The following is a 12,436-nucleotide window of genomic DNA, read 5'->3' on the forward strand; positions in this document are numbered from 1 at the left end:
TATGAGAGAATAAGCTTCCTATTCTTTCCTGTTTTTCCTGGTGAAGTACAGTTTTTCAAGGTAAATTATCCATAATCCATTATAAAATGTCTAAAATCGTTTGAAATCCACTACTTCAAAGCTAAAAAGAAAAACTGAATTCAATTTTCCGTTTTCACGGGGTACAGATAAATCCTGATCCATCAACTGTTAACATCAAATGACTTAACAGCCCAGGCTGGTCTTGCTGAATCACTTAACCATCCTCTTCCTTTTGTCTAATCCCCAGATACATCTCAACACCCTAACAAACCAGTTCTCTGATGGCCTTTCAAAAGCTGCATTGGTTGCCTTTCCTCTTCCCTAACACACACACTCTCTCACAGCTTAGGAAGACTGAAAAATCTGAAGGCGTATTTTCTATAGCACTTCAGCTCATGGTAATAACTTCAATATAAATGTTGACTCATAGGAAAACAGTAGCCAACTGAAAGTGCAGCTTAAGAAATGAAGCACACAGCAAGACCTAATCCGCAGATACCAGTTCTGTCTCTATGCTGCAGCAGGGGGTCAGCCTCATTCATCACTGAGGAGACGGAGCATATCTTTTTGACAGCATGCAGCAGAGTTGGGAAAACAATTCTAATGGAGCCCTAATTAAGGGTGCCATTTCAACCAATGAAGATGAACGCAGGTCCAGCCCAAGACGTATCTGAAGGACACAAATCCCCTCCCAAATGCATTAAGTGAAAACAGCTCCTCCATCCTCTTCTCATGAGCCTCTTTAATAACGTCTCCAGTTATCCACGCACCTCCCACCTCCAGGCAAGGCGTATGTGCAACTGAACCTTCAAGTAGAGACATAAGATGATTTTTAACTTTGATTAGAAGCTTTTCAAGATAATCTCTTCCTGTTTTGTCCTCTGGCAAGAGCTCCCCTTCCTTCATTTGGTCACAGAGTGGTTTTCTTTTAAAAGAACTATTCAGCTTTTGGAAAACCGACAAGAAGAAACTGAGAGAATTCACACACCACAGAAAACTGGGTACACGGCTGCTACTAAATTTCATTGTCCTTTTATCTCCAGCCTCTCCACCAACAGAAAGACACAGAAGGAAAGAGAAAGAGAGACAGAGAATGAATCTGAAGTCTGAAACCTTGTAGTTCGTTTGAACCAGTCAGTTCTTGTTCAGAAAGGAAGAGGAAGGGCAGGAGTGGCTATTGGCGCCAGAGGGAGGGTTAGTGACTCAGTCCTACCCTCCTAACAGATTAAACACCAAGGAACACAAGCGTTGGAACCAGACCTGGCTCTGACCCTCTGCCCCGCCCCTTGTAGTGTGACAGGGAAGCTCCAGTTCCCTTATCATACCTCAATTTTATCCATAAAGTGGCGACATGAGGAAAATGCCCAGCATTTAGTAAGTGCTCAATCAATATTGGTGGAAAGGTTCCTAATAACAATTATAATAGTACTAGGTAACTTTAATGACGATTTACCAGGTGTGAGGCACTAACAATTTTTTTTTTTTTTTTGACACAGAGTTTCACTCTTGTTGCCCAGGCTGGAGTGCAATGGCACAATCTCGGCTCACCACAACCTCCGTCTCCTGGGTTCAAGTGATTCTCCTGCTCCAGGCTCTCAAGTAGCTGAGATTACAGGTGCGTCACCACACCCAGCTAATTTCGTATTTTTAGTAGAGATGGGGTTTCTCCATGTTGGTCAGGCTGATCTCGAACACCCGACCTCAAGTGATCTGCCGGCCTTGGACTCCCAAAATGCTGGGATTACAGGCGTCAGCCACCGCGCCTGGCCAGCACTAACAATTTTAATCTGTTCAACAATTCTGTGAGCTGCATACTATCATTATTCTTGTTTTAATGACTAGAAAGCTAAGAAACAAAGGTTAAATATCTTGCCTAAAGCCACCTTGCTACCAAGAGACTAAGCCTACGCTTGGCCTCGAGCAGCCAGGCTTAGAGCAGGACAGTCCAATGGACCTTTCTGCAATGATGGAAAATGTTCTATAATCTGTGATTTCTGGCACAGCAGCCACTAGCCCTATGCAGCTGTTGAACACTTTAATGTGGCTGGTGCAACTGAGGAAATAAATTTTGAATTTTATTTAATTTTAATGAATTTCAATGTAAAAAGCCACATGTGGCTAGCTGCTACCATATCAGACATCACAGCTCAAGAGGTCCCACTGTTAACTTCCAAAGCTCAGGTACATCCAGTGTAGGCAGGAGACTTCAAAAATGACACTAATAAAATTGGGACTAATGTGTCTATACATGTGACTGTAATGCGGGAGACAAACATATCTCATTGCTAATAATATTGCCATATTATTTCCTATTTGCCTTCTACCTATGTGACAAACTTATTTTTTCAGTAAAAAAAATCTATTATTTTTAAAAAGTCAAATGATCAAAAGTGTATAACCTATTAAGCAAAACTTCCTTTCTCCAGCACCACTTCCACCGCCCCCATCCTGATCCCCTTCAGACCAGAGCACACAAATTCTGTATCTATTTGAGTCTATATGTACATGAGTGCACACAGAGGAATAAAAATGGGATCCAATCCCACTTAACTGTTCTACAACATTTTCTTTACATAAAATTACATCTCATTCACCTTCCATGTTGATTGCATACATATCTACCTCATTCTTTCCTAGTAAATATTTTGTTGATGGCTTTATCCCAATTTATTTAATTGGTCTTCTATTAATGGAAATCTTAATTAATTCTCAATTTTGTCTTTAAAAATAATACTGCAATGAGTGTACAACCACCATGGAGTTGCAGCTTTTTAAGACCACTCCCTATACATGGTTCAGCAGACATTGTTGTTTGTCTACCCAAAAGACACCCCTCCACCTCTTCTTTGCTATCAGAATTGACCTGGTTCAGGGTCCACCCCAGTTCCTCATGACTCAGACTTAGGTCCTGATTGGTCTAGGCCACTTAAGTGATCCCATTTTCGTCAGCAGTGATTGGTTAATGCCTGGGCATCCAACTCAATTCTGCCCCTCAGCAAATAGCAGAAAATGGCTGGAGGTCTTGAAAAAACAAGGTGCTCAGGGACATTCTTCTGTGAGGTCTGCAGCCATCACATTGCCACAAGAGAACCTAGTCTGAGAATAAGACAAAGAAGCCGAGGATGGCAGAGGAAAAAGATGGGAAGAAGCCAGATCTTTAATGCAGTGTTGAGCTGCTGAATTAACCAAACTGGAGCCTCCTTACCTCTGGGCTTCCTGTAAAGTAAGTTATTTTTTCCTTTCAGCCAGTTGAGTTTGGGTCTACATTAATTAGAACCAAAACTACCTAACCAATACAAATGCAAGTGGTGGTTCAAAGCAGATGCACAGATTTTATTCTGATGGGTACCCTATAGTCACTTCTGTTTAACCTCTTCATAGCATGAATGCAGAAAATGTCTCAATGGCATGGATCATTCTTCATCCTCTAGAATGGCAGCATTCTGTTACATCGGTCCAAGCTTATTTGAACAGCCCTCCCATCAGCATCCCCTGCCTGATGCACACAGATGATATTGAATTAAATATACAACCACGACTGGGCACGGTGGCTCATGCCTGTAATCCCAGCACTTTGGGAGGCCGAGGTGGGCAGATTGCTTGAGTTCAGGAGTTCGAGACCAGCCTGACCAACAAAGTGAAACCCTGTCTCTACTAAAAATACAAAAATTAGCCAGGCATGGTGGCACGCCTGTAGTCCCAGCTACTCAGGAGGCTGAGACAGGAGAATCGCTTGAACCTGGGAGGCAGACGTTGCAGTGAGCCGAGATCACGCCAATGTGCTCCAGCCTGGGAGACAGAGAGAGACTGTGTCTCAAAAAAATATATACATATATGTATATATATATCTCTCTCCAGAAATCTGGCCAGACTAAAGATAAAGATCTTCCAGAGCTATACTTCCTACCCTTTTTCATATCATGTTACACATAGAAAAGGATAACATTTTAGGGCACACTGGGGTAAATGGATAGTGCTATTCAAAGCCAAGGGTTTTTCACCTAAGGATTCCTGCTGCCCTAGTAGGCCCTGCCTGGCCTCCCTGGAGGAGAGAACAAATTTGAAAGCCAGTTCCACTTGAAAGCCAGTCATGGAACACTGGTTGTGAGGTTTGCTCTAGAAGGATTCATCATATGTTGATTCCAAGCAACATTATTTTTTTCTACATTTTAACGTCTCTGAAATTAGGATGCATTTGACAACCAATAACATCTTAAAAGTGCTCTCAGCCAGGCGGCAGGCATGATATCACTAACATTTTCTACCTTTGTTCAAATTCAGACTAACGATCTTCTGTTGGTCCCTTCTGGTAGGGCCGAGGAGACCCCAGCATTACGGTGAGTTACTGTTTAATGAGTACAGAGTTTCAGTGTGACATGATGAAAAACTTCTGGAGGTGGATGGTGATGATTGTTGCACAACAAACAATGGGAATGTACTTAATACCACAGGAACGCACACTTAAAAGTGGTCAAAATAGTAAATTATATGTTATGTATATTTCACCACAATTAAAAGCAGGAGGGAAAAGGCCCAGCATTAAACTTTGCAGAAAGAGCATCAGTGGCTTGGATGCAGAGACGATAGTGGAACACTCTTTTAAGAAACACTGCATCTTGGCTTGTGTTCTTGATGGCACAGAAGATGACACTATGCGAAAAAAATATATACAGACATGAGGACCCTGAATATGAAGACGTTTTAGGAATTCTTCAACCAACTTATTTCTCTTATAGGTTTTTTAAAATGTATTCATAGATGTGACATGCGACCAAAAAACAAAACAAAACAAAAAAAAACTATGCCGGCAATTTCCCATTTGATCGTCCATGTCCACACTCCACCGTCTTAACCCCTGGAGGCCACCCTCCTTGGACCATATCAGGGTATTCACTCCCTTGGTTCCCTCCTTGCTGAGCTGTGCATTGGCAATGGCATTTGGTTTCCTCCATCAAATGCCCCAGCTCCTGGCGGGCAGCCCTCTCCTACAGCCTCAGCTCCCCCCAGGAGCCGTTCTCTCCAGTCACCCCTTGATGGCTGGGAGTGGTCACAGCTTCCCACTGCTGCCAGCACCAGAGTACTTCCCTCTTCCTGGTTGGCTTCCCTCAACCCTGCCCACACCCTGTGTAATATTCCTTTCAGCAACCTCTCTTCAGTGCCCCCTTCCCTTTGGAGCGTGCTTTGGCAATGGTTAATTTCTTAGATTTGATGAATGAGGGTGAAATTTTCAATATGCCATAAAGAGTTAAAGAGATGTTTCCAATATTACACTTCCAGAATTAATTTGGGATTACAGCCAAGCAAGTTTAATGTTTCGAAATATCATACACAATGCAGCTGAGCGCCAATTTTATTCCCTGGGTTAGTACTAATCAGCAAAATGTACGTAAGGGCCTCAGGAACAGACTGCCCTGAATGTTCCTGTGTGTTGCTCCAGGTCAGTGGGTCTTCCTGCTCTCATCCTACGCCCACCCACACCCCTCCTGTCCATGCCACTGGCTTTCAGCAGGTCTTCTCTGCATGACTCTAACAGCTTCATAACTGGCTACTTTGCCTCCCAACAACTCACCCTGCCTTCTGCTGCCAGAATACATTTTCTACAAAAGCAGAGCTGATCAGGCCATTTTCCCGCTTACGGGCTTTTGTTGCTCCCCATGGCTTCCAGGGTGCAGTTCAAATGTTTATAGGTACCACACAAGACCCTTCCTGGTTTACCCCTGCCAATCTCCTAGCCTCATTTCCTGTTGCTCATCTGCCTGCCACACATAAAGACTTGCTAATTCCCAAACACATCATACTGTTGCATATTTCCATGAGTCTGTACTTGCTGTTCCCTTGAACTAAAATGCCCTTTCCTCCCTTCATTCAGGTACCACCTACTCATCCTCCAATATCCAGCTGGCACCTCCTCTGGGAAGACTTCCTGGATATTCCAGGTTGATTTAGCAGCATGCTGTGTGTATCACACTGAAATGGCCTACATCCAGGAGCTGACACATGGTAAAGAATTCAAAGTTTCTTGAAAGAATGCATTAATGCAACTTATTTTCTGCTTCTATTGTTTTTCTTGTAGTATACCAACTAGGACACTTTTTGAAGAAACTGCAATTCTTCTCAGCATTCAATTCTGTCCAGTGGCAAAGGTGATCAGGAGATTCAAAGTAGTACAAATAATCCCCAAAGTAGTGCTACCACTAGGCCCTGGAAACCAACCTCACATACTAAAGACAGACTGAAGATTTGCATTGAGCTAAGCCCTAATTATGTTCAGTGTTCTTAACTTTGAATCTAGACTCCCAGGCTTTGTACTATGCTGTAACCAATTGGGCAACTAAATGATGACCGGTACAGCACAGCTGCTAAGATCACAGACTAATCCAAACTGCCCGGGTCTGTACCTTGCTTCAGCCACTGTCTAGCTGTGTGTCTTGGGCAAGTTAGTTAATCCCTTTATGCCTCAGTTTGCTTATTTGTAAGATGGGAACAATATTAACAGTACTGACCTCATAGAATAAATGATGTAACATATGTGAATGGTTACAACAGTGCTTTGCACAAATTAAGTACTACTTAACCAGCTATTTTTTGTATTTCTTCTATTAACTGGCAAACACAGAGAGAGAGGAATATCTAAGAAGCAAATCAGAGGTAATTTTAGGGTGTCTCTTTGCTGTGTGGAGACACTCCTGGCTCTCCTAGTGCCCACTTAATTAATTCACAGATCCGAATTGCAAGACCTATGTCTAATATTGCCAGGGGTCTGCAAAGAGACATTGTCCTCCTTCCAGCGGGCTCCTCCAACACAGCCAAAGCAACATGGGTTGTTCATTCCTTACACATCAACTATAGCTGTGGGAACAATGAGTTCTGCCTTTTTTTCCCTGTCCACTGCTTTCATATTTAAGGTTGCTCCTGTGTCTGTAGTGATTATCCCAGATCTCCCTGTATATACGGCCCCATGAACAAGAAAATTTTATATCAATTAACAAGAGACAAGCTTAGGGGAAGAAGTGCTTCCTGAACATCACCTGCAGACTAGATTATAGCACTCTTGTGGGATCCCAACAAATATGTCGTCCACCCCACTCCCAACTATTTAAAGAATATTTGAAAGCACTCGAATTCTTTGGCATAAACACTCTTTGAAATGCAAGTTATGTCGAATCCTAGAATTTTACTTCTGGAAGATGTGGTGGGAGATTATATAAAATGGGGAATCAGTGACCCAGCACCATGGCTTCCCAGCTCCTCTGCACCCCCCCATATTTCCCAACCCTTGCATTTGAAATTTAAAATGTTCTTTAAAAAGTTAAAGGCTTTCAGTGTTGAGTGATAGTCACGCACTGCATATTTCAGTCAACAATGGACCAAATATATGACAGTAGTCGCATAAGATTATAATGAAGCTGAAAAATTCCTACAGCCTAATGATGTCACAGCTGTCATGTCATAGCACTTTTTTAAAATATAGTGTAGCCTAAGTTTATAATATTTATAAAGTCTACAATAGTGTAACGTCCTAGGCCTTCACATTCACTCACCACTCACTCATTGACTCACCCAGAGCAACTTCTAGTCCCACAAGCTCCATGCATGCTAAGTGTCCCATGTGGGTGTAACATTTTTTACATTTTATATTGCATTTTTACTGTACCTTTTGTACGGTTAAATAAATCCTTACCATTGTGTTACATTTGCCTACAGCACTCAGTACAGTACCATCCTGCACAGGTTTGTAGCCCAGGAGCACTAGGCTGTGGCATACAGCTTAAGTGTGTGGTAGTCTCTACCATCCAGGTTTAAGAACACTCACTCTGTGATGTTTGCAAAAACAATGAAATCGCCTAACACCACGTTTCTCAGAACTTATCCTCATCATTAAGCGATGCATGACTAAAGTTTCAGCTGCACCTGTTTGGTTCATTCACATAAAGTATCTAAAATAAAGACAGGAGTGCCAAGGCCATGCAAAGTAGGTTGCTAGTGATGGTTTCCTTTGCCCAGCGATCTGGGTTAAATGAACACCACGGCCTCCCCAGCGTTCCTTGTTCTTCCTTCCCTGACGTTTATCACCCTTCTGATTATTTTATATTTGTATTGTCTACCTCCTGCATGAGAAAGACCTCCAAGAGGGCAGGGTTCGGGGCCTATTTTGTTCACTGTTGCATTCATAACGTCTAGAGTAACACCTGATGCTCGGGAGGTTAAAATACAGATTGCTAAACGACTGAGGTCTATGAGACCATGCCAGGTTTACAGTAAGCACCCCAAGACTGCCGATTTTCCCAGTTCCTATTCCTGGCATCCTTAGCACCAGAGTAAACCACAGCCCTCCTGCTTGGTTAGTCCTTAACTCACTTGTGGTCACAAACAGGAGAAACGCAAATCACTTAAGCATAGAAGTCAAACCAGACTGAATCATGTCAGGGACTCCAAACCTTGCCTTTCTCTGGAGGTGAGAGATCCTGACCTAATTCCTTTGTATGGATGACTACTCTCCCAGTCAACCGCTCCACTCTATACCTCCCATTCTCTTACAAAGTTGATTTAAGTTTTCTTAAAATTCAGTATATTCAGACTATCTTGTGGAGATGTACAGACATAAGAACTAGGAAAGAGAATCCTCTTCCTCAAGTAAGCATACCTTACATCTCAAATGAACACAAGACGTACTTGAGTTTGGATCACTTTATTTAACTGCACAGAAATAATTCAGCCATTTTTGGGTAAAGGATTGAGGAACAAAAGCAAAACAGTCACTGATGGAAAAGTGGGAGAATGGATAATCGCCACACAAAAGAGAACACATGCTGCCTTAGGATCAATACACAGCATTTCTGTGAAAAGCAATTGGTAGGTCCTGCCATTAAGCTCTAACATCAAGCAGCTGAATACTTTCTCCCTCATTGAGCCTTCCTCCATTATCATCCCTCTCCCGATGATAAACCACTGGAATATACCTAAGTAAAAAAAATGGTGGCTTTCTTTACCAAGGGCTTCCCAGAGACACAAACAAACAACCCCCAGGCTTCTGAAGCATCCCATAAAATACATCAGAAGGCCCTTCCTTTACCTGTCAGCACCACGGGCACAGGAACCATTTCCTTTTTTCCCTACCACCCTGCGTCCTGTGCCTGGCCAAAAGCTCATAAAACCAAAACAGGGCAATGTCCATGGAACAGGACTACAATTTGGTGCCAGTCACTGACCCACTATAGAGAGCAGGCTATTGATAGAAACTCACCAACCCAAACCTCCATTCCACTAGGGATGAGAGAGCAGTCTCTCCACCTAAAGTATCTCCACAGCCCAAAAGCATAAATGTCCCCCTCCCCCAGTGGCTTTCAAAATGCTTTCTGGAAAAAGTTCCTCCTTTCCATTAATAAAACTTACTTTAAAAAACAAAAGTGAACTGCATCTAAATCGGAAGCAGAATTGAGACTAGATCTCCAAACTCAATCCCTGCAGGCTGTCATTTATCCAGCAGGTCGCTTGAGTAAAAGGACCATTATCTGTGGCTTTTGTACAAACACATTTCCTTCTTTAAGGGTAGAGAGTTTAAATTCCTGCAAGGCACTGCACACTAACACACCCATTAATAAATCTGCAGCTCTCCTCTCCTGGCTCAGTTTAAGTGAGGCCAGTCTTTCAGTACCTGTTAAGCAACCTTGAAAAGTCCAAAGCTTTATTTTTTTCTTCTTTAAACCAAAAAATTCTACAGTCAGGAGTCCACCAGGGTAAGATGAAGAGATTTGGGGGGATTTTGTTCCCATTTACAGGGTTTAACCCACCCGCTTCAAGGGAATTGGTCAAGTTCCTCGTGCTGCACTTGGACCCCCTCTGGTCTCGCCCCTCCCCCAAGGGAAAGGCGCAGCGACGTGGCCACCAGGGCCACTGGGCCTGGCGTCTGGAGCACTGGCGGCAGCGGCGACCACAGCCTCTAGAGACAAAGTTCTGTAGTGCACTGACTTCTATCATACTCAGAGTCGGAGTGTCTCAGAACTTTGCCTCAAAAGACCAAACGTGCTGTCTTCCTCCAGAAGTTTCTTCCTGCAGGTGTGTTCCCCCACCCCCCAGCTAAGACAAAGAAGAATAACTCGTTAAAAGCAATTTAGTTCAGGATGCGACCGATAATGGAACGGGTCATTAATTATGGAAAGTTACTGCCGCAGTCAGCAGGAGCAAATGCCCAACAGAAATGGTGTTTTAACAGCCCGATTCGACAAATTCTGGTCGCAATGTCACAGCAAAGGGGCTGCAAGAATCGCACAATCTCCTTCCTTCCTACCCGTCCTCAGATTAGAACCCATTCCTGGTCGAACCCTCACCTCCTCGGTAGTTATTTAAACTTTTGCCAGCAGCTAACTCACTCTAACTTGTGGCAACTTTTTACCTTCCTATCTGGAAAGCTGGGGGCGGGGGCGCTGCACGAGGACGAATATTCGGAGCTGAAAGAGTTAAACGGTGGGGAACAAACACAGGCCCGGGAAAAGCCCCTCAGATGGGACGACCCAAGAAAGACCCGCTTTGCGGGGCCTCCCCTGAGACCCCCTTCCCCAGGCATTCCCAGTACTCTATTCCCGGTCTTCCAGCCGCCCGCGCCCAGCCCCGGGAACTCGGGTCGAAGTCGTCCCATCCCCTCCGTTCCACCCACCCACTCTTTGGGATTCTCCCTGCCCCATTAGGCAGTGCTTCCCGCGGACCCCGTTCGCGCACAACCTTGCACACAGTCCCCAAAACTGCTCTTCTCCCCCTCCCGGCACCCCCTTTTCCCTGCAGCAGAAGCGACCACTCTGTCCCCCATCCTAGCAGACCCCCTCCCCCCACATACCGCACCTGAACAGCTGTTGCGCGCGTGCAACAGGTCTGGAAAGTGCTTTCCCATCTTCCCCCAAACCCCTCGCCACCGTTCCATCCCCCGCCACCCCTAAGAGACAAGGCCGGAGGGGCAGTGGGCTGCGTCCCCCGGGCCGGGGTGCACGGGCGGCTGGCGGAGTGCGGGGCGCCCAGAGGCTCCCGGGGTTGGGGGCGGTGGTCGCGCTGGGCCGGGACACCTTCGCAAGTGGCCCCTCGTGCGCCCGCCGCAGGCTCCCCAGCCTGCCCCTCCAGCGCCGGCCGCCAGGCATTCCCGGGCCGGCTCCCCCCTCGCGCTCCGCTCCGCTCCCTTCCATCTTGACTTTTGCCGACGTGGAAATTTTGGGTTTGGAGACGACCTGCGCTCTTATTGGCTGCCGGCGGGCGGGGTCGGAGGTCACGGCTGCTCTCGCTATTCCGCGCCAAGGGGAGCCGCACGGCGGCTCGTGTCAAGTCAGCAGGTTCCCTCCGCCTCCCCCGGGGTCACGTGCGCCCCGGGCGGGCCCGGGAGACGCCTCCTTATGCAAATAGAGCGGCAGCGCGGGGCTGGGGGCGGGGGCGGGGGCGGGGTGGGCGGTGGCGCGTGGGGGCGGGGGCGGGGGCGCGGCCGGCGCTGGGAGGGCGGGGCGCTCCAGGTGGCCACCTGGCTCGACGTCCCGCCCCGCCCTTCTGCCCACCAGCCTCTGCCAGGCTGCCTGTTCCGCTTCCCGCGACACTCGGGCCGGGCGCTGTCCCCGGCCAGCCCCGCTGGGCCCAAGGAGCCCGCGTTTTGCAAGATGCCCCTGAATGCCCGCTTTCCCCGGAGCCCCCTCCTCCAAACCCAGCCGGAGCCCTGCCTGGGCCCGGTGTCTCCTGGCTGGGGAGGAGGCGGCGGCGAAGCTGCTGCAGGGCAGAGTGCGAAATGGAAACCTCGGGAGGACAGTTTCCTCCCCTGGCAGGGAGTTGAGAACTAAATGCGAGATTCCCGGTAAGGGAATTCTAGGACAAAGCAAAATCAAGAATTCATCAAGGTTAAAAGTCGTTTCTTTTAATAAACTGCCCACCACCCATCCCCAAATAAAAAGAGGCCAAAGAGCTAACTAAAAGTAGTAAAAATGCCAGTTCTGAATTTTTTTTTAACACGTCTACAAGGACTAACCGAAAGGCCGGTTTGCCTCCACCCTGACGTCTGCTGGGTACTGGGCACCCGAGACTGAACCAGGGGACACGTCCTCCTCTCCTCATCTAGATGGGGGTGTGACTCGGGGGAGCTCAGAATTCCCTGAGAAGAGGTCACGGGCACGTAGAATCAATTTTAACGTGGTTCCCCAAGCACGCCAAAGAAGATGCTGTTCTAGAAAGAAAGGGAAATTGATGAATGGCCACGTGACCAGGATGTCTTCCTTCCTTCCCTCTCCCCAAGGAAAAGAAAGTAACTGCATTGCAAAGGTAGAGCCCATGTTATAAATCGGACTCTCTGATGCCGGCCTGTAGTCACCAAGGAAAAGGAAGGGGACTGCATTTTAAAAAATATAAATATTTCTGAGAACTGGCCTAGTTATTTTTTCCCTCAGGTAACAAA

The 12,436-nt window shown here is 46.2% G+C and overlaps 1 non-coding gene across 1 annotated transcript; it reads right to left on the minus strand.

Annotated features, from left to right (window-relative positions):
- Nucleotides 1-9,966: 9,966 nt before the first annotated feature.
- MIR148A (microRNA mir-148a) lies at nucleotides 9,967-10,027 on the minus strand. Its single transcript, NR_163102.1, has one exon. It is a non-coding gene; the product is annotated as a microRNA mir-148a (primary transcript).
- Nucleotides 10,028-12,436: the final 2,409 nt, after the last annotated feature.

The sequence above is a fragment of the Pan paniscus genome, chromosome 6 (assembly GCF_029289425.2).
Source record: "Pan paniscus chromosome 6, NHGRI_mPanPan1-v2.0_pri, whole genome shotgun sequence".
NCBI classification, from domain to species: Eukaryota; Metazoa; Chordata; class Mammalia; order Primates; family Hominidae; genus Pan; species Pan paniscus.